The sequence below is a fragment of the Heptranchias perlo genome, chromosome 3 (genome assembly GCF_035084215.1).
Source record: "Heptranchias perlo isolate sHepPer1 chromosome 3, sHepPer1.hap1, whole genome shotgun sequence".
Classification (NCBI taxonomy): Eukaryota; Metazoa; Chordata; class Chondrichthyes; order Hexanchiformes; family Hexanchidae; genus Heptranchias; species Heptranchias perlo.
In genome coordinates this window covers 67,157,987-67,178,754 of record NC_090327.1, presented here as the reverse complement: position 1 = coordinate 67,178,754, position 20,768 = coordinate 67,157,987, and the positions used below count along the sequence as shown (strand labels likewise).

The 20,768-nt window shown below is 35.2% G+C and overlaps 2 protein-coding genes across 5 annotated transcripts in view; one reads left to right on the top strand and one right to left on the bottom strand.

The window, feature by feature from the left end:
- Positions 1–20,768, bottom strand: part of chchd7 (coiled-coil-helix-coiled-coil-helix domain containing 7) — a 134,198-nt gene that overhangs the window by 13,486 nt on the left and 99,944 nt on the right. The window contains exon 1 of one of the 2 annotated variants that reach the window (XM_067980096.1): positions 15,308–15,317. The exons of the other annotated variant lie outside the window; for it this stretch is intronic. The gene's annotated coding sequence lies outside the window, so the exon portion shown is untranslated. Of the gene's footprint in view, positions 1–15,307; positions 15,318–20,768 lie in introns of those variants that run through there. 2 annotated transcript variants of the gene reach the window in all.
- The window catches only part of plag1 (pleiomorphic adenoma gene 1), a 38,985-nt gene that overhangs the window by 843 nt on the left and 17,374 nt on the right, over positions 1–20,768 (top strand). The gene's annotated exons all lie outside the window — the stretch shown is intronic.

Below are 20,768 nucleotides of genomic sequence, written 5' to 3'. Positions count from 1 at the left end.
AAAGTTTAAATTTCTCTATATTTGATTTTGAACGATCGAGTGCAGTGAGCAGCTTTACACAAACATGCAACCATGGTGTTGAGGAGGGGGAGGGTAGGGGAGGATTTGTAGGAGTCAAATATTACTTTTTATTGACTTTTTTTAAAAAGAAAAATCATTAAGACGTTTAGTAAGAGAACCAAAAAAGGGGGACAAACACAAACCATTTCATGTTGTCTATCGTTCTATAGTCCCAACGAATCCCAGGAATAATGTAAATAAAGATTTCCTCTTAAACGTTTAGTGGAGTGTTAATAGAAACAAGAGTTATGTAATGATGTATAAACGATTGCAGGAAGCTACTTTAGAAGAAACCACTTTGTTTATTGAGAAAGACACAGAAAATAATTCGATTAAACTGATAATGCACAATTTCGATTTGGTGTAAATGTTTGAAATGGGAGATTAAACTTGAGAGTACAATGAAGTTTGTTTTCCGCTATTTTAATTGCGAAGCACTTAAAATAATTCGACACTTTTAGTGATACGAGTAGGGATTAATGTGGAGGATGGTTGAAAGAAAAGCATTAGAAGCGAAATTCGTAAATTAACATCTTTACGTCAAAATATTAGTAAACATTTCCATGTCAGTCAGGGCAAATTGGTTCACTTGTCCAGGAAGAAAGACTAATGTTTATTTCTGTTAAATCATAGCTTTTTCCTGCTATTTTTTTGAATTCGCTGACGTAAATGTTGAATGTGTTATTCTGCAATTGTGAAGAAGTGGTGCATTTCTGACATGTTACATGGGGGGTGGAGGGTGCTGTTCAAGAAGGTAAAGTTTATCAATGAAAGTGATTTAAGTTGAAAAGACCGATACCGGTTTTGTTCAGTTCTTTTTAATACTACAAACTAAAGAACTACAGCACTTTATATTTGTTGGTTGTCTGGTTGCATTGTGATTAATATTCTAATTACTTATGTGGACGTACAGCACGTCAGCGCCGTGGGAAAGCCGCTGCTCCTGCTGCTTGTGCAGCCATTGGTATAGTGAGACAAGGGATGGGCTAGTATGTTGAAAACTTTACAAATTAATACGAATTGCATGAATAGATATGCCTCTTTCAGCTAATCTTGGGCTTTTGGATTGTTTGTCGATGCATAACTGTGTAATGGAGTGACGTTTCTGAAGTGTTAACGCATTTTTATGCAGTTTTATGTCCTAGTCATTTCTGACAAGTAAATTGAAAAAAAATTCTACATGACGAACTGAAAGCTTTTAATTTGCAGAATGGCTGTGTAAATGACAAGTGAATATCAATATAGATAAGTGTGAGATGGTGCATTTTAGTAGGAGTAAGGAGGTCACCTACTCCTTGGAAAATAAGAGTCTAAACGTGGTAGAGGCTCTCTAAGTGTTTTGGGGTACAGATTCACAAATCATTAAAAGTAGCAACGCAGGTTAACAAAGTCAAATAAAAAGTGCAAACAAAGCACTGGGGCTCATTTCTAGAGGAATAGAATTAAAAGACAGAAGTTATATTAAACTTGTATAGAATATTGGTTAGACCACACATGGAGACCAGAACTGTGCACAGTACTCCAAATTACAAAATGGATATAGAAGTACAGGAAAGTACAAAAAGATGTACAAGGATCTTACCAGAACTGAGGGTAGAACTATCAGGAAAGACTGAACAGGCTGGGGCTCATTTCTCTAGAAAAGAGAAAACTGGGAGGTGTCCTGATAGAGGTCTTTAAAATTAAAATTATGAAGGGGCTCAATAGGGTAGAGATGTAGAGAGGTAGAAGATGTTTCCACTTGTGAGGGAGTCCATAAATATAAGATGCTCACTAAGGTATTCAGGAGAAACTTCTTTACTCAGAGTAGTGAGAATGTGGAACTCGCTATCACATGAAGTGGGGTTGAGGCGAATAGCATAGGTGCATTTAAGGGGCAGCTAGATAAGTACATGAGCGAGACAGGAAATAGAAGGATATGCTGATATGTCAGATGAAGTTCCTGTGGAGCATAAACACCAGCATAGACCAGTTGGGCCGAATGGCCTGTTTCTAAGCTGTAAATTCTATATAATTACTTTTATATCTGAGATGCATAGGAAACATTTCAGCAGTTATATTGTGCATTCATTTTTATATTTTATAGAAGTAGAAATTATTCTTCTCTTTATCATATGGCACTATGCTTACTGTTTTTAAACAATTATTGTTTTCTAAAGTCTGTCTTTAGGCTGTAACAGTTAGGTAGATAAAAATCCTGAGATTGTTACTCCTGAGATTGCTACATATCATTCAATTTTCTTTCATTTCAATTAAACAAAGAATACTTAGTGGCATTAAAACTACTGACAGTATGCTTACTTTAGTTATGTTTCATAAACAGAGCTACACTCAACCATCCGATAAGTGTTCTTAATGAGAATTAAGAACATTTGAAATACAGTAAATACTAATGATACTGAAATATGATAGACTTTATTTCTCATTATATATAACTGGAATATTTTTAGCTTATATGCATTAGATATTTAAGAAACTTGTATTAACTTTGGGCTAAAGGGTGGTTCATGACATTAAATGCAAGTCTTTCAAAAAAGAAAACCTTAAATACTCACTATATGCAGGAAATTACTTGATTCTGGCTTTTGTGAGCAGTGTTTTCCAATTTCATTAGAAATACTGTTTATATATTAATTAAGTTTTATAAAAGTCGTTTTTTGGGATGAGATTTCATCTTTTTGGATTTTATAAACTGATTAAACTAAGTGTGGTTAATTTTTCAAAAAGAGGTAGGTGGTAAGAGAACAAAGTTTAGGGCATTCAGGAATAAAAGTTATTTAAGTGTGTTTGGCAACATGTTCCTTATTAGTTCTTAATGAATCTGAATAATTATGGCTTGACTTTTTCTATTATGTTTGTTGATTTCTAATAACTGTTAAAACAATTGCTTAAAATCAGACTGTGAACTCAAACTAAAGTTGACCTTTTTAAGTGATTCTCAGAAAAAAAACCACAAACTGAAATGATGTTATGTTTTGTTTAATTGCTAGAGTTGAATCTAGAAGCATCTTATCCCTACAGTTATTTAAAACCTGGAAATGTAATTTAGAAATCCATTGAATTCTCAAGGTTTTTAAACTAAGACAAAAAAAAACTGCTTTATTAAACAGATTTTGTCATGTTGAGATACTGTTTCATTTATTATAAAAATGTTTTATATCTTTGTGAACCATTGATCATATACATAAACACATTGTGCCATTTGAATTTCTTAAATGTTATTGTCGTAAAATAATACTAATCCACCCAGGTACACAAATAATTTCTATTTATTTCTATGTTGTGCTGACATTGAAATATTGTTAGCTAAAATACACTGCTAAGAAGTGACTCATGAACAGGAATAGTAACCTTTTTATATTATCAAAAAGATGTTTATTATTAATGTATGATTGGGACTAATTTACTTTTTTTAATTGAGCTTTTTGAAGTACAAATCTTTAACATTCGTTAGTAACAATGTTTGTAAAATTTTCTTAAATTTAACAATTCCTTATGGTTAATTCAATGTTTTTTTTAAAGCCATTAGTTTCAAACTATTTTGGCAGACATTGGTCTGTGATTGCAGCATTTGGAAGTGGTGTCATTGAGACCAAAGAAATTACCTGACTAATTTAGGAAGGCTAAAATAGAAGTGATTACCTTGTTCTTTTCGTTAAGATGGGAGCCTGTAAAGATGATTTAATAATCTAGAAATTATCTATATATATAAAAGTGCAACGAAGTGTAACTCATTAAATTCCTACTGAGTTTAAAAATGTTGGTATGGACATAATCCACTCCTGAAATGTTATTCAGTAATTACAGTGCATACAATTTTAAGTGCAAAACTCACAATAAACTGTTGTCACTTTGAAGAATGACAGTGTCATTTTTGAAACACCAGGTTAACATGCATCTAAAACAAGCTGAGAAATTACACGATACTTGTTAGAAAGTTTCGGTATTATAAATTGTAACAGCCACACCAGAATATCTTGAGAAATTCTGTTTAAATATCCTGGATTTTTTTTGTTCTGAAGTGTGAAATTTGTTACTCAAGGTAAAATGTTGCAAACAGGCTTCAAAGTTAGCATTTTTGATGTTTCATTCTACTTAATTCTTCACTTATCTTGCATCTTGTCTTTCTTCGTTTTATGTTCTCCTATCAAGACATTTTAACAAGGATAGTAATTTTACATTAATCTGGGATAATGTTTCTCCTAAAGCATCCAGAATTTAGTTGTATAAGAAAAGTGACAATCTAACTTAAAACAATCACAGTTAAACACAATGTTAACCAGTAACTGATGGCATATGTTCATGAATGAGAATGCAAAATCAGGAAAACTATTTCTATTATCTTTTCAGATTGTATACTCAAGTGTTATTCAGTGGATAACCGATTGCTTCTTCTGAGTTCTCCTAAGTGCAAATGATTCAGTGTTTAGAAGTATTTGCCAAAATGTATAGTGTTACTTCTATAAAACAACTTTTGCAAAAGTTGACATTCATCTACATTCACATTACAGAAACTGATAAATCTGGGGTGGAAAAGGGATGCTCAGACAGACATGGTTTTAAACTATTGATGGAAAAGTTATTCAGAACAGCATCTTACCTTTTTTTTAGTTAAAAGATTATAGTGAAATTTTACCTAAAAGATACATGGATGAGGTTTTCATTTTCAAAAGTTTTGAAGTGCAATTTGGAAGAATTAAATATGAAAATGCTTCCTTATTATTCTGTGTTAAAACTGTTTTATTTAAAATGCTGTCACAAAATATGACCACAATTTGTAAAACACTTCAGGATGTATTAAAAACATTTGTTTATTTAGATTCAAACTTTGTGCTGGAAATGTTTGCTTGGTATGTTTTTTTGTTTTTTTGAATGCTTTCTGTACCATATTTCACCACATGGATTGCCTTTCCTTTCTAGACAGGATTTATATGCAGTTTAGAAAGTGTCTGTCTGTAAATAAAATGGAATATTACCCAAACAGAACAGCAGCATAGTCATAAGAGAAACCTTTTTTTAAAATTGAAATTCTAAATGTAAATATTTTTAAGAGCACATATTGTATTGCTTTATAATGACATGGTTTAATAAACACAATTGTTTAGTCAGAACTAATTTAATATTAGAAATTATATATTGGATTGTATTTCCACTTTTAATTATATTATGGCTCTCCACTATTGATGCAGAAATACTGTATTACTTTCAGATCCTTTCTCTTGTCAGAATGCAAGCTGAGCTGCTCAGATGCTAGCTGTATGTACAAGATTAGGTATAAGGTTTTACAATTTTAAAAAGTAAAGCAATACAAGGAATAAAGAACTTATCAAAAATGTGGTATAGTTATTAAAAAGGCTATTATGAATGTGATAATTTCAGACTTTTAACTTAATTTTAATATTTAATATCAAGATCCATTTTCAATCTAAATAAAACTTGAAAAATGTTACATTAACTCTTCAGTTTTAAAGCAGGTATTTAGAGTATTTAATACAATAAATATTTTTATAGAGTACTCTTTGACAATTTTGATCTCCCTCCTTTTTCATAATCCCTTGATTTTTAAAAAAAATGTTTCTTTAGGCACAAATCTGTACAATGTTTATGAAAGGTCACTAATGTAACCCAACAACACACCATATTAATTATGTTTCATTGAATGGAATGAAGATACTCCAAGCACAAAATAAATTGAGCATTAATAAACAATTTAACCAAACATTCCAACTGTAGAGATATTCAGATCTAATACAGTGTTCTCACTGGGATTACTTGGCATATTAGTACCAGTATGTTAGGAAAATTCACACTTAGGCTAATTCACTTTAATGCTGTGCCAGTACATTTCTCATCGAATATTTTCTAACTCATTACCTATGAATTGTTCCTACCGTTACCACCAACAGTGTTTCACCCTGATGTTATGTAGCTGAAAGTTCTCTCCTCAAATACATCTCTAGTTTGGAAGAACAAAAAATCTAAAATATCATTGTAATGCTTGGTCTTTTCTAAAGTTTGTGACCAGTATCAAAATTTCACATGCAACCATTACAGTTTACTAAAAGTCTACTGACAGCAACACCACAATGTTGTCTTTTGTCTTGCACAGCAATTTAACAAAAAAAATGAAAATTGATGAATGCAATTCGTTAGACAATGTAGAGTTTTAAGAGGATTAGTAAAGTGAAAAATAATCAATCTTAGAAACGTTGTTACAATTCTGTATCATCCTAAATTCTTTGTTTTAGTGTGATGTACAGTAATTTAATCAGCTGTTAACATTCACAACTAGTATCTTGTAGAAGCTCGTTCTAGAGAAATTGGCTTATGGATTGTGACAAACCAATAAAATTATATTACAACATTATGAATTGATGTAAGGGATAGTTGTGTATCGGTACAATTGCTGTATATGGCAAAACCCTGATGAGTTCAATTTAGTTTTGTTGTGATTTTTTTTTCCCCCCCCAATTTATTTTAGTTTTATGCAAAATATCTTTTACTTTTGGCTACTCAGCACAAACTAACTGTTGGTTTCTATTATGTTGTGCTGACGATGTAGAAATAAAAATAATATAACATTTGTTAAAAGCTCTTAGAAATTTTGTTACAATTCAGTATCATTCTAAATTCAGAACTTACGAATTGTTCCTACCATTACCATCAACCGTGTTTCACCCTGATGTTGTGTGGTGTTGCCAGTAGACCTTAGTAAATTAATGGTGCATGTGAAAAGAAAATAGCTATGTAATATCAAAAATAACCAAGTGCTTTTTTTCTATAGATCTTAATACAGCAAAAGTGACTGGATTTAAAATCAAAGGGATCTGATCACATTTAACTTTACATATGGTCTTGAAGTATCAATTATATAATTAATTTGTTAAAAACATGAGAAAATTCAAGTTTTAGTTCATCTTTAAAGGACTACATTTGTTCTTCAGTATATAGTTGTAAAGTTTTGTGGCATTGTTAAGTATTGACAGATTGAAAAGCAGTCAGTTAAACCTGCTTTACAGTTACATTCGCAGATATGAGATGTTCATATCAATTAAACTGTGGTCTACAATAAATTATTTTGTGTTTTTACACTATAGTTGGGCGAGAATATCTGGTTAATTTTTTAAAGAAAGCACAACGTGAGGCAGAATTATTTTGGTTTCATACCCATTCATTGCAATTTTAAACACAATGCATAACTTTACTGTAAATTTTCTAGATGCATTTTACTGTAATCCTATAAGAGGAAATGTAATACATAAACGTTCCAGAATTCAAAACAAGTCTTTCAAACATGTTTTTTCATTATCTATGGCATTAATGCCTAGCTCTCATTATGTGTACTTTGATTATTCTGGACTATGTATTCTATGCAACATGTACTGATTATAAACACTGTCCTATTGAACAACACCATGATACATAAGAATAAAAAGGTTGCTGAAGGTCACAATTGCTTCTAACAGTGAAACCTACTGGATATCAAAAAGAATTGCCCACAAAGAGCAAAGCTCACGTACAGTATTAACATCACGACATACTGTTTAGAATTATTCCTTCTTGGTGTGCATATTTGATTTATACTTTGTATGTACGATGATGCTAAATCAAGGTTTCTGATAGTTATTCAATGCAGGATTTTATTTCAGAAACACCCTTTTAATAAAGGTCTAAATGATGATCTAAAATAAGACGAGAATCATAATAAAGGATGTGAATACCTTCTACTGCAAGAATACTTATTTAAAAATATAGATAGAATATGTTGAATATAAAAACTGCATTAAGAGTATGGGTTGTAACTAACAAATACAGAAGTATGTTACAATCTGAATCATCTTTAGGATTCTTTGGAACATAGTGAAGGAACTAAGAAATGTGTTTAGCACACTTCTATAACTGCCTCTGACTATTAATTACCATTGTTAAAGAAGTTTAACATCTACAGTCTTAATACATATTATCTATGAAGAAACTTTATACCAGAAATATTACATAATACTGATACCAACATATTCCAGAAACACACATAAATTGAAATGCCAGCTGATGTCATTTTTAGTGCAGTAAATGAACTCATTTAGAATTTATGTATTTTTCAAGAAAAATTAGCCATTTGCCCAGTATCCAACAATCCACGGGTAACGCAATTAATTAAGGAAGCCATTTGCCCATTTATTCTCCTAACAACAGAATTTTAGCAGTAAGGAGTACATTTTAAAACTTAAACTTAAAAATTGAAAAATTATATTTAAAAAAATTTTTAGTTAAGAATATAAACAATGTTTATACTGTGGTCTAATAACACTGACAGGTCAGTTGAGGTTTATTATCACACCTATAGCACTGATGTAAAATTAACCAGGTGCTTTATGAATATATCTACTGTGGATTTTTTTTTTCTCTTGATACCTAACTTGAGGTAATACAAACATCTTCAAATTGGCTGGCTTTCTCTTAATAGCTGTTTACTTTTAATCTGTTCATTTTCCAGTTGAGTCTAAAGCTTGATTTATCTAATAGGCATGACAGCTCACCATAATACTGAACCAAAGTTAACATATTTGGAACTAATCCATATTTGTTAAAAGGTGTGCACAGATTTTATTTTTAATTCAGGAGAAATGTGTTGGTCACTAGTAAGAGGCTGAGGTACTCTGATACGAGCATTTAAAATAACAGGAACATGCTGAATTCAGTAGGTTCCAGATATGTTTTCAATACTTTGGAATTTTTGAAAAAAATGAACTTGCTGAACATGATTTTCTAGTGTGATCCTTTGATTAATTTAAATCTATTTCATCCATATAAAGCTTATCTATTGCTATGCAACATAACCCTGAATAGAAATTCACTTTAAAAAAAAATTAAATGGTTTATTTATCCAAAGTGCATAGCTTCCATCTCATCCAGTAATTATTGAATAATCCAGTCCAATTTTCAATGGTTCTTGTATTTCCAAAGGCAGTAGCAGTTGCTTTTTAAAAAAAATGTTATCTATTTAAGTAGTTTCACTTCATTAAGGTTAGGGAATACCTTGATTAGGTGAAATCTCTATTTGTAAAATGTTTCAAAATCCTAGTAACATGTGGCTTCAGGGACTTACTTCCTGTATAATATGACCTATTTTTGTTGATTTATTTCTTAAATGGTTGACATACTGTTATCAAAATACTGCAAATGCTGGAAATCTGAAATAAAAACAGAAAATGCTGGAAATACTCAACTATTACGTTCATTCATAATTTTTTCATGTACTTATGAGTCGCTGTATCCAAATATTATTAGCCTTCAACATTCTCAAACTTCCTGTAAATTTCTGATTTATACTCTGTCCAACGCTGTGCTATTTAATTTATTGCATTATGTGAACAAACTGGAACCCTTGTGGCTTTACTGCGTGAAAGTTTAATTGGCTTGCATTAACCTGTTTAACGAAGGCTTTAACAGGTTAAAAATAAACTATTGGATAGACAAGCTTGATATTAAAGCTTAGTGTTCATACACCTGAAAATGATGGTAGGTGATAGTATTGTATCATGTTAATTATGCAGATATTTCCTTTGTGCATTAGTTTTAATGATCAGTAAATATGTTTACAAATGACATTTTGTTGAAACTAATGCATAAAGGAAAATAATTAATTTCTAGTTTTTAAAATCCCATATATCCAGACAGTTACGTCCATGTTCATGTTCCTGGGTTCGTTGGCATTCCAAATCATGTGGGTGGTGCACTCCCTGATTCTCGTGCTGAGCTGAGTGCTGGCTCACAATAAAATTTTATGTTGACAGTATACTGCCCTCCTAGTGGGCAGCACTTTTTTACACTTCCCAATTCATGTACTTTCTGGAGCTATTTCAACAACTTGTTGCTTGCTTCTGTATTCTTTGAAGGTAATAAAACTGGTGGTTAGACATGATCCTGTTGTGTGACTCAGGCTTTGATGCACTCAAGCTTAAATTTTACTAATTTGTGCTATTCCTAAACGTACATCATATTTGTTTAAAAAAACAAAACTTTTTTGTTTCTTGCAAATATGTTTAAATACAAGCTTTGCTGTTTGACTTGCAGAATTCTATGATTAGACCTTAACGTAATGTTCTGTCTATGCAGAGTACATAATTTATGTTCAAATGCAATTTAGAGTGCTCATTGAGGTTTAGTTAATGCATATTTTCAATAAAATCTTTTATTTGTAATAAATTCTTATCCCTATAGCTTATTGTTTTCTATGCCTCCTTTCAGAATGTCCAATTGTTTGTTTTATAGTCTTAGACTTTGCAATCACTCTATATCTAAATACATTTGTTTCAGAACCAGGGATAGGAAGAGCTTTCTTCATATTTCTAATCACAATACATTCTGGTAGTTTCTAATACAGCACTCATAAAATGCAGTGTTTAAAGTGTGAACAAGTGCTTCCCTTTTTTTGTCTTTAAGTATTGTCATAACAAACATTTTAGTGAGTGTAAAGAAGTTAGCTGTGGTTCACTGTTGTCCACATGAGGTCATCAATTCTATTGTAATTAATTGAATCCCAGCACAAGCTCTGAATTTAGACTAAACACTTTATGAATATTTAACACAGAAATAAAAAAAATGTTTACTAATATCACTTGAGGAATGCAAAATGTCCTATTTTTGCTAAATTACCCTTTCATTCCTTAAACCCTCAGGTAGGACTTTTTTTAATAAAGAAAATGCAATGAGTGCTTCACTTAATGGCTGTGCAGCATCCCATTTTACAGCTTTCCCTATGACCTGTATCGCCTTTCTGCACACTGATTAGCTGGCTCTATTTCAAAGTGTATTGACTGCTACAGGCTTTCCCCACAAGGAAAGTAAAATCTTGTGTCAGAGCCAATTATGTCCATTTTGTCCTAGATCTGTTACGTTTGGCTTAGTTTGACGATAGAACTTGTGTTTAACTCCTGCAGTGGTCCTTGCTGGCTGGCTCTTAGTATGATATTTTTTGAAGACCATGGAGCTTCCCTTCTCCCCCTGCCCAGCCCCATTCATCTTTGCAGAATGAATTACATGAAATTCATCAATTGCATCTACATGCAGAAATCGTAGTCCAAAAAAAGTTAACAGTTCCATCGGACTGATTTTCTCTTTCATGGGATGATGCAAAATTGCTTGTGCATTGAACCTACCATTGACCATAAATTTTTAAAATTAATTTCAAAAGTAAAAGAGCACTCCTACTCCTCCCATCAAGTCTATCAATTTGGTTCTTCAGCTGCACATTTATACCTGCCTGAAACCAGTTACTAATACTAACATGATTAGTCTCTCAAACCAAAAGCTTCCCTGCGGATGCTGGAAATCTGAAATAAAAACAGAAAATGCTGGAAATATTCAGCAAATCAGGCATCATCTGTGGAAAAAGAAACAGTTAACGTTTCTGGTCGAAGACCTTTTGAAGGGTCATTGAACTGAAACATTAACTCTGTTCTTTCTCCACAGATGCTGCCTGATTTGCTAAGTATGGTTAGAGTCTCTCCTATCACTACAACTGGTTCTGGATAAGCCCAGAAAGTAGCTTGATCAGCTAAATTTGTGCTTAAACTTTTTGAAAAATTGGAATGCAAACAGCAATAATAGCTATTTGAACTGAATTTATATTAGAACAAATAAAACATTAAATAAACCTTCTAATCATGCAATATCTGTAAAATAGTGCATGCAGCCAGGAAAATATGGCAACCTCCAAACTCAGGGTTCATAACAGAACATCTTTTTCCAACACTCTAAGATCGCTCGCTCACTCTCTTTCGTGCTCTCTTCCCCCAACCAAGAACTGGGGGGGGGAAGCCCATCTTGTCGGCAAAGTAAGAAGAGAAAGACCTATATTTATATAGAGCTTTATCACACCTCTGATATGTCACAAAGCACTTTATATATAATGAATTACTTTGGAGTGAGGTCACTGTTATGTAGGAAAATACAGCAGGAATTTTGCACAGAGCAAGATCATGCAAATAATATTAATGGCTAATTATTCTGTTACTAATTGCTGCTGGTACTTGATGGAAAAATGTTGGCCAGCACACTGATAAAACAACCTGATCCTCTTCAAATAGTGCCATGGGATCATCCAACTAGGTTGTTGGGGCCTTGGTTTAACATCTCATCCAAAATACTGCTGCATGTTAGCTTTTGTCCTGTAGACCAGACTTTTTTTAAAATGTGGAAATATCTAAATATGGTTTCAAATTCTGCAGTAAGTAAGATGATATCTGCTCAGATCAGCTATCTAGATTGAAATGGTGAACCACCATTAGATCTGATAGGACAAGAATAATAAAAATGCCACAGTTCTTCCAAGGTCTGTCACTCTATGGACAACACAAGGAGGCCTGGAAGGATCCTACTTGTACAGTTTGGTTTTCCAGAATTATTCTTCTCATTTTGGTTCCACATCATCAAAACAGCTGAAGGCTACTCAAATTTTCCCCTACAACCTCCAGCCAAGATTCTACACCACTGCATAGAATAAGTACATAAGAAATAGGAGCAGGAGTAGGCCGTATGGCACCTCAAGCCTGCTCCGCCATTCAATAAGATCATGGCTAATGTATCTCAACTCCATTTTCCTGCCCTATCTCCATATCCCTTGATTCCCTTAATGTCCAAAAATCTATCGATCTTAGTCTTGAATATACTCAACGACTGAGAATCCATAGCACTCTGGGGTAGAGAATGCCAAAGATTCACCACCCTCTCCAGCCAGAGGAAACAGCCTCTGGCATCTATCCTGTCAAGCCCAAGAATTTTATATGTTTCAATGCGATCACCTCTCATTCTTCTAAACACCAGAGAATATAAACCCATTCTGCTCAATCTCTCCTCATAGGATAACCCTCTCATCCCAGGAATCAATCTAGTGAACCTTTGTTGCACCCCCTCTAAGGCAAGTATATCCTTCCTTAGGTAAGGAGACCAAAACTCTACACAGCACTCCAGGTGTGGTCTCACCAGAGCCCTATATAATTGCAATAAGACCTCCTTACTCTTATACTCCAACCCCCTTGCAATAAAGGCTGACATACCATTTGCCTTCCTAATTGCTTGCTCTGCCTGCATGTCAATTTTCTGTGATTTGTGTACAAGGACACCCAAATCCCTCTGAATACCAACATTTCTTAGTCTCACCTTTTTAAAAAAAAAAATCTGCTTTTCTATTCTCCCTACCAAAGTGGATAACTTCACAATTCCCCATGTTATACTGCATCTGCCACCTTCTCAGCCACTCACCTTAACCTGTCTATATCCCTTTATATAATATTAAAAACAGAAAATGCTGGAGAAGCTCAGCAAGTGAGGCAGCATCTGTGGAGAAAGAAAGAGTTAACATTTCAGGTCAAAGACCTTTTGTCAGAACTGAAAGATGTTAGTTTTTAAGCAAGTACTGAGCCAGGGAAAGTGGGGGAGGTGGGGAGGGGAGGAAAGAGCAAAAGGGAAGATCTGTGATAGGGTAGAGGGCAAGAGTGATTAAATGACAAAAGGGATGATGATGCAAGGCAAGGAAGGTCATAATGGGACAGTTTAAGAAACAAAAGATCGGTCAGGAGTAGCTGTAAATGGGAACAGCAGAACCATTACCAGCACTTGCTGTCTGAAAAAATGGGAGTAGTGGTTATGATCTGAAGTTATTGAAATCAATGTTGAGTCTGGAAGGTTGTAAAGTGCCTAAACGAAAGATGAGGTGCTGTTCCTCGAGCTTCCGTTGAGCTTCATTGGAACAGCGTAAGAGGCCGAAGACGGAGAGGTTGGAATGGGACAGGGAATTAAAATCGCAAACGACCGGCAGGTCAGGGTCATGCATGCGGACAGCGCGGAGGTGTTCAGCAAAGCGATCACCCAATCTGCGTTTGACCTCCCCAATGTAGAGGAGACCACATTGTGAGCAGCGAATTCGGTATACTAAATTTAAAAAAGTACAAGTAAACCGCTGTTTCAACTGGAAGGAGTGTTTGGAGCCCTGGACGGTGGGAAGGGCGATATATCCCTTTGCAGCTTGTTTGCGTCGTCCTCACAGCTTACTTTCCTACCCAGCTGTGTATCTTCAAACTTGGATACATTACACTTGGTCCCCTCATCTAAGTCATTGGTAATATATATTGTAAACAGTTGAGGCCCAAGCACTGATCCTTGCAGCATCCCATTATTTACAACCTGTCAACCCAAAAATTACCCGTTTATTCCTACTCTCTGTTTTCTGTCCTTTAACCAATTCTCAATCCATGCGAATATATATTACCCCCAATTTGAGCCCTAATCTTGTGTAACAACCTCTTGTGTGGCACCTATCGAATGCCTTTTGAAAATCCAAATATACTACATCCACTGGTTCCCCTTTATTTACCCTGCTAGTTACACCCTCAAGAAATACTAATAGATTTGTCAAGCACGATTTCCCTCTCATAAAACCTGTTGACTCTGCCTGATCATATTATGATTTTCTAAGTGCCTTGTTATTATGTCCTTAATAATAGATTCTAGCATTTTCTCTAACACTGATGTCAGGCTAACTGGCCTTTAGTTCCTTGTTTTCTCTCTCTCCCTCCTTTCTTGAATAGCGGGGTTACATTTGCTACCTTCCAATCCATGGGAGCCATTCTAGAATCTTGGGAATTCTGGAAGATCAAAACCAATGCATCCATTATCTCTGCAACCACCTCTTTTAAAACCCTAGGATGCAGGCCATCAGGTCCAGGGGATTTGTCAGCTTTTAGTCCCATTAATTTCTCCAGTACTTTTTCTACTAATCTTAATTACTTTAAGTTCCTCATTCTCATTAGACCCTTGGTTCCCCACTATTTTCAGTGTGTTTTTTATGTCTTCCACTGTGAAACAAAATATTTGTTTAACACCTTTGCCATTTCCTTATTCCCCATTATAATTTCTCCTCTCTCTGCCTCTAAGGGACCCACATTTACTTTTGCTGCTCTCTTTCTTTTTGCATACTTGTAGAAGCTCTTACAATCTGTTTTTATATTTCTTGCTAGTTTACTCTCATATTCTATTTTCTCCCTCTATTAATTTCTTTGTCATCCTTTGTTGGTTTCTAAAACCCTCCCAATCCTCAGGCTTACTTTTTTTTTGGCAACATTGTAAGCCTCTTCTTTTAATCTATTACTACCCTTAACTTCTCTAGTTAGGCACGGTTGGATCACTGAGGAAATGTATATTTGTTGAGAATTATGAATTATTTCTTTAAATGTTCACCATTGCTTATCTACCATCATATCTTTTAATCTAATTTCCCAATCAACCTTAGCCAACTCGCCCCTCATACCTACATAATTGACTTTGTTTAAATTTAAGACCATTGTTTCAGACTTAACTACATCATTCTCAAACTCAATATGGAATTCATCATATTATGATCACTGTCCCCGGATGGAGAGTGATCATAAGATTACTAATTAACCCTGTCTCATTACACAATACTAGATCTAAAATAGCCTGTTCTCTAGTTGGTTCCTTGACATATTGTTCTAGAAAACTGTCTCGAATACATTCCATGAACTCGTCCTCCAAACTACTTTTGCCAATTTGGTTTGCCCAGTCTATGAAGATTAAAGTCCCCCACATTTATTGCATTACCCTTGTTACATGCTCCTCTAATTTCCTGTTAGGGGGCCTGTAAGCTACTCCCACCTGTGTTTTCTGCTCCTTGTTATTTCTTAGCTCCACCCATACTGATTCTACATTCTGATTTTCTGAGCTAAGATCATTTCTCACCACTGCCTTAATCTCATGCTTTATTATCAGGGCTACTCCCCTCCCCCCACTTTCTAAAAGTCAAGTACCCTGGAATATTTAGTTCCCAACCTTGGTCATCTTGCAACCACGTCTCAGTAATGGCTACTAGATCAAACCCATTTATCTCTATTTGAGCCATTAATTCATCTATCTTGTTGCAAATGCTTCGTGCATTCAGTTATAGTGCCTTTAATTTTAACTTTTAAGTAAGTTACTCAAGGGTGAGTCTCTGTCAAATGCCAACATAGTAGTTTTGCAAGCTGCCAGTGCATTCATGCAGGTCCTAACCAACATTTTTACTTTTGTCCTTCATAGTAATGGGGGTCCTTGATCGTTCAGAAACCATTATTGGTGAATCTCTGATTTGAAATCCTGCCTCTTGACACCATCCATTTGCATTACCTGGATAATCCTTTGATGGATTCCTCAAAGGAACAATCTGAATAGTACTGCTACCTGCCCCGCTGCCACCCCAGGCTAAATCTGGAAGTGCGGAAACCCTGCATACTGCTCAACCCAAATCAAGCTTTGTCTCTCTTATGTCCATTCTGTTACCAAGTCTGTTTTCTTCCTCCTCAGCAGCACTGCCCACCTTTGACGTTACCTCTTTCCCCCAATGCTGCTGAAACTCTAGTCTGTCTTTATCACCCGAGAGTTGACTTCTGTAATGCTGCTATAGTCTGTCTTCACACCTTAGCCCCCCAAAATTAGAATTTATTCAGAGTGCATGGCCTATGTCGTCACTTGCACAAAATGTTTCACTCCATCAATCTTGCCCTTTCCAAGTTCTACTGGCTGCCCGTAATCCAGCAAATTGATATCAAGATCTTTTTAGTTCCCTCCACAGCCTCGCTCCATCCTGCCCCAGTGATCTCATCTAGCCATATATCCCCGCATGCGCCCTTCATTCCTCTGACACCAGGTCACACCTTTGTTCCCTGCTCCCACTGCTCCACCATTGTAGCAGTTTTTTTGCACATGATGCCTGTCTTCTGGAACTCCTTTCTAGATTCCTCTGACCTGTCACCTAATAATCTTTCTCTTTGACCATACTTTTCCACTTTCTTTCCTGTTTGGCAGCTAGTGTTTTCCTCCACCTTGTAAAATGATGTAAGATGTTTTTCTGTGTATATGGAACCATTTTAGAAATGCAAGTACCTGCAACTGGAAAAGTCACAGCTTGTATAGGCCATTTGAGCTAGATAACAAGTCTGCTAATGTTGGCTAGCCCAGTTGGACAAACTTGATGTTGCATTGTTCTGGTCTCTTGCTGCATAGTATTCCTTGTATTGCACAGTAGAGCAGTTTCTTCGATATCTTTCGCATCTTGCTGAATGCAAAAGGTTTGAGTACCACCTTCACTTACTAGGTAGGGTATATAATTAAACCATGGTGCACTAAATTATTCAATCCCCATTATAATGCCATGTATTTTGTCCTTATTTTATCCAATACTTTAATTTTGTAGTTATAGTTAAATAAGAATTTACAGCAAATTGGGAAGCGGAGAAGTAAAATTGGTTGGAGCATAAGAGTTTCTCTGCAGTACAGACTGCTGGGAGATGTCAAACTGAGGTGCTAAAGCACCATCACTGGTGTAAGATGTAATTATATTGTGATCAGTTTGCATAGGCATTTTCCAATGTTAATGTGGACATAAGAATTTATAATGGAAATGTATGAGGACGTAAGATTATTCATGTAGATATAGATAGATATATGTATATGTCTAACTTGCTTACCAAAGTGTACATTTGTTGATCAATAAGGCAATTAATTGAAAAGTGCAGATCTCCACAGTTGTATCTCGTACTAAACCTGATATCTCATTCTTGGTGTTTGTAAGATGTAATCAAAAGTAAATCTCAGTCCTCAGATCAGGCAGAAATTGCAATTAAGTTCTAACACTAGAGACGTGGAATTAATAGCAGTTTCCGTTTTGTAATACCTGATTGTTCTTTACCTTCCAAATATTCTACTGTGCTGGTTGATTTTGAACTTGACGGAAGCCTCACACTGGTAGGAAGTATTCGAGGAAAGGAAAAGTTTTGGTGCTTGCTACTAGCAAGCCTTTGGCTGACTCTCTGATTATTGAACACATAAGGTTGATCTTTGTGGAATTATTTCCCCAAATGGAATAAGCTCTCCAATCCAAGTTGTAATTCAGGTTTGTCCTGTGGTTCAACAAAGGTTGATCTTTGTGGAATTATTTCCCCAAATGGAATAAGCTCTCCAATCCAAGTTGTAATTCAGGTTTGTCCTGTGGTTCAACAAAATGGCTCAAACTCTTGCCAGACGTTTTGGGTGAAGGTCTTAGCTGACTTTCATTACATGCCTGATTTTAGGGATACATTTCAGCTAAGGGGATAAAATTCTTGTTTTGTACTCATGACAATTTTTTGTTAAAATTATCAACAAAGAATTTCACCTCCCCCAAGCTTCTTGTCAAATTCTTGGCCTTAGCCCTGATACCTGACTCTGGTGTCCCTCACTCATATATATTTTAAGCATTTGCTTATTGTTGACTACTCTGCCCTTGATCTTTGCTTGGCAGTTGACTAAATCACAATTACCTTGTTTTACATGAAGATCTCCAACCACATGCGAAATTGCTAACCATGGCAATTTTAGAATTTCATCTAGCTCAGCAAAATGAAATTCCATCATTCTATACAATGCTTCCACAGTTTAAAGCAGACTGTAGGATCGCTGTTATCCTGCAGATAAGTTCATATGACAGAGGAAAACTGTACAACTATTAGGGCCTGAGGGATACCAGACATTTTGGACATTCATTTCTGAGCAGCACCATGGCTGACTTAAGCACTCTTATCAAATTGCAGGACATGAAATCCCCAGAATTTGGTAAGAATAATGAGCAATTCTATTACAAGTGAGGCATCTAAATCAATCTTCATTGACTGGCTTTAAAGAATATTGCAAATCAGGCATGTGGAGTGAACTGCACACCTTTCCTGATCGCTACTCCCTTGAGCTCCCTGCTAAAAGAAATGTCATTTGACACAGCTGTGCTTTGCTGCCTTGGCCTTCGGGTCCTTTGGGACTCCTGCAATGAGCAGCATAATGAATGATTGATTGATAAATAGTTACTTTATCATCTTATGCAAAATTTTTGGCATTCATAAACCATATTTTCCCTGCTTGGATACGTGTGCTTGCATGTTTAGCTGAACTCTCCTTTGTAATCAAAAGGAGAACACCAAAGTCTCATTTCTCTTCACTGAATCTTGCTGACTATAAGCTAAGGTTAAAAAAGTGGATTACCTGGAAGATAAGATAATGTAGGAAAAGAGGCTATTTTGGATTTCCATTTGGAAATCTATAAAGGGTCAGATGTCCCAATTTAGTTGATTAGAATACTTGAGTAAATTTTCATTTGAAGTATGTTCACTGCTGAACTTAAAAGGTGACTGATCTATGTTGTGTTTTTCAGGAAATTTAATGGAATCCTATTCATGCTTGAAGTTAGCATGGACCTGTAGTACGTCCATATAGCAGGGCTGACTTTAAGTTCACAAATAGCCAGACATTCCCAGGAACTTGCTTGCTGTGAATAAGAATTATTTATGTGAATTCACATGAACTTCATATACTTTGTTTTTTGTTGATAAAAGTGCTACAATATGAGTGGCAACTAATTGGACCTTATCCTTCCTATCATACGGATGCATAATTCCTTCAGTTTGTATAGGTCACATTTAGATTAATGCTACAACTTTTGTATATTTCATAGCCATGACCATGAATTGTTTAAAAATATATAGTATTTGCTCAGACTATAGTAGACATTTACACCGTAATGAACGGTGGTGCAAAATATTGTTGAGGTGAGCAAAACCAAAGTGTAACGCCAGAATTCACTGCCTTCATTCCAGAGAAAACAAAGGTGAGACTTCCTCCATTTTGTTTCCAAATCAGATTGGACTCTGAATTACACCACAACTATAACATTGGTGCCATTTCCATTGTACTGTAAATACACCCCAAAATTTCCTTCTCTATTATTTTACCAGTATGATCATACTGTTAAGATATGCTGTAAACATATATTTCTATTACTTTTGGAAAAATATTATAGGAATAAATTATAATTAAAATGTTTTAACAATTAAGATAGATATATAGGCAACTGTAACAAGGACAGATAGCTCACAGAAGAGCTCTTGATTGTTGCTGGAAGCAACTACCTGGAAAATATTTGCTTGGATGCAAGCCTAGAACCCTCCCACTAGCATTGAACATTATAGTTTAGCATTTGATTTGGACATCATTTGATTAGTATCCTTTTTGTTTTGAATACTTGTATTCATTGGTTTTATATAATAATGTAAGGAATCTTACAACACCAGGTTATAGTCCAACAGTTTTATTTGAAAATCACAAGCTTTCGGAGGCTTTCTCCTTCGTCAGGTGACGAAGGAGAAAGCCTCCGAAAGCTTGTGATTTTCAAATAAAACTGTTGGACTATAACCTGGTGTTGTAAGATTCCTTACATTTGTACACCCCAGTCCATCACCGGCATCTCCACATCATATATAATAATGTAACTGAGCTTTTCATTTACAAAAATAAAATCCTATCAAATTCATTTACTTCACAAAATATCTGTTATTGAGGGGGATGGGGCAACATTTATACTTGCAAGTTCTTCGCAACTCTAAAATTATGCACATGGGGCTCGATTTTAGGGTCGGGTTTCCTGCGGGTTTCCAGCAGGGGGGCCCCGAAAATCCCGATATGAGGTCACGTGACCGGATCGCGCCGCGATCCCGACCACTTCCGGGTTCCCCGATGACGTGCGGGGCTGCGTGCGTGGCCCCTGCTGGTGGGAATCCCGCAGGCAATTAAAGCCAGCGGGGCTCCACTTGAGAGTACTTACCTTGCTTGTTGAGGTCAGTTAATGAGCTGAA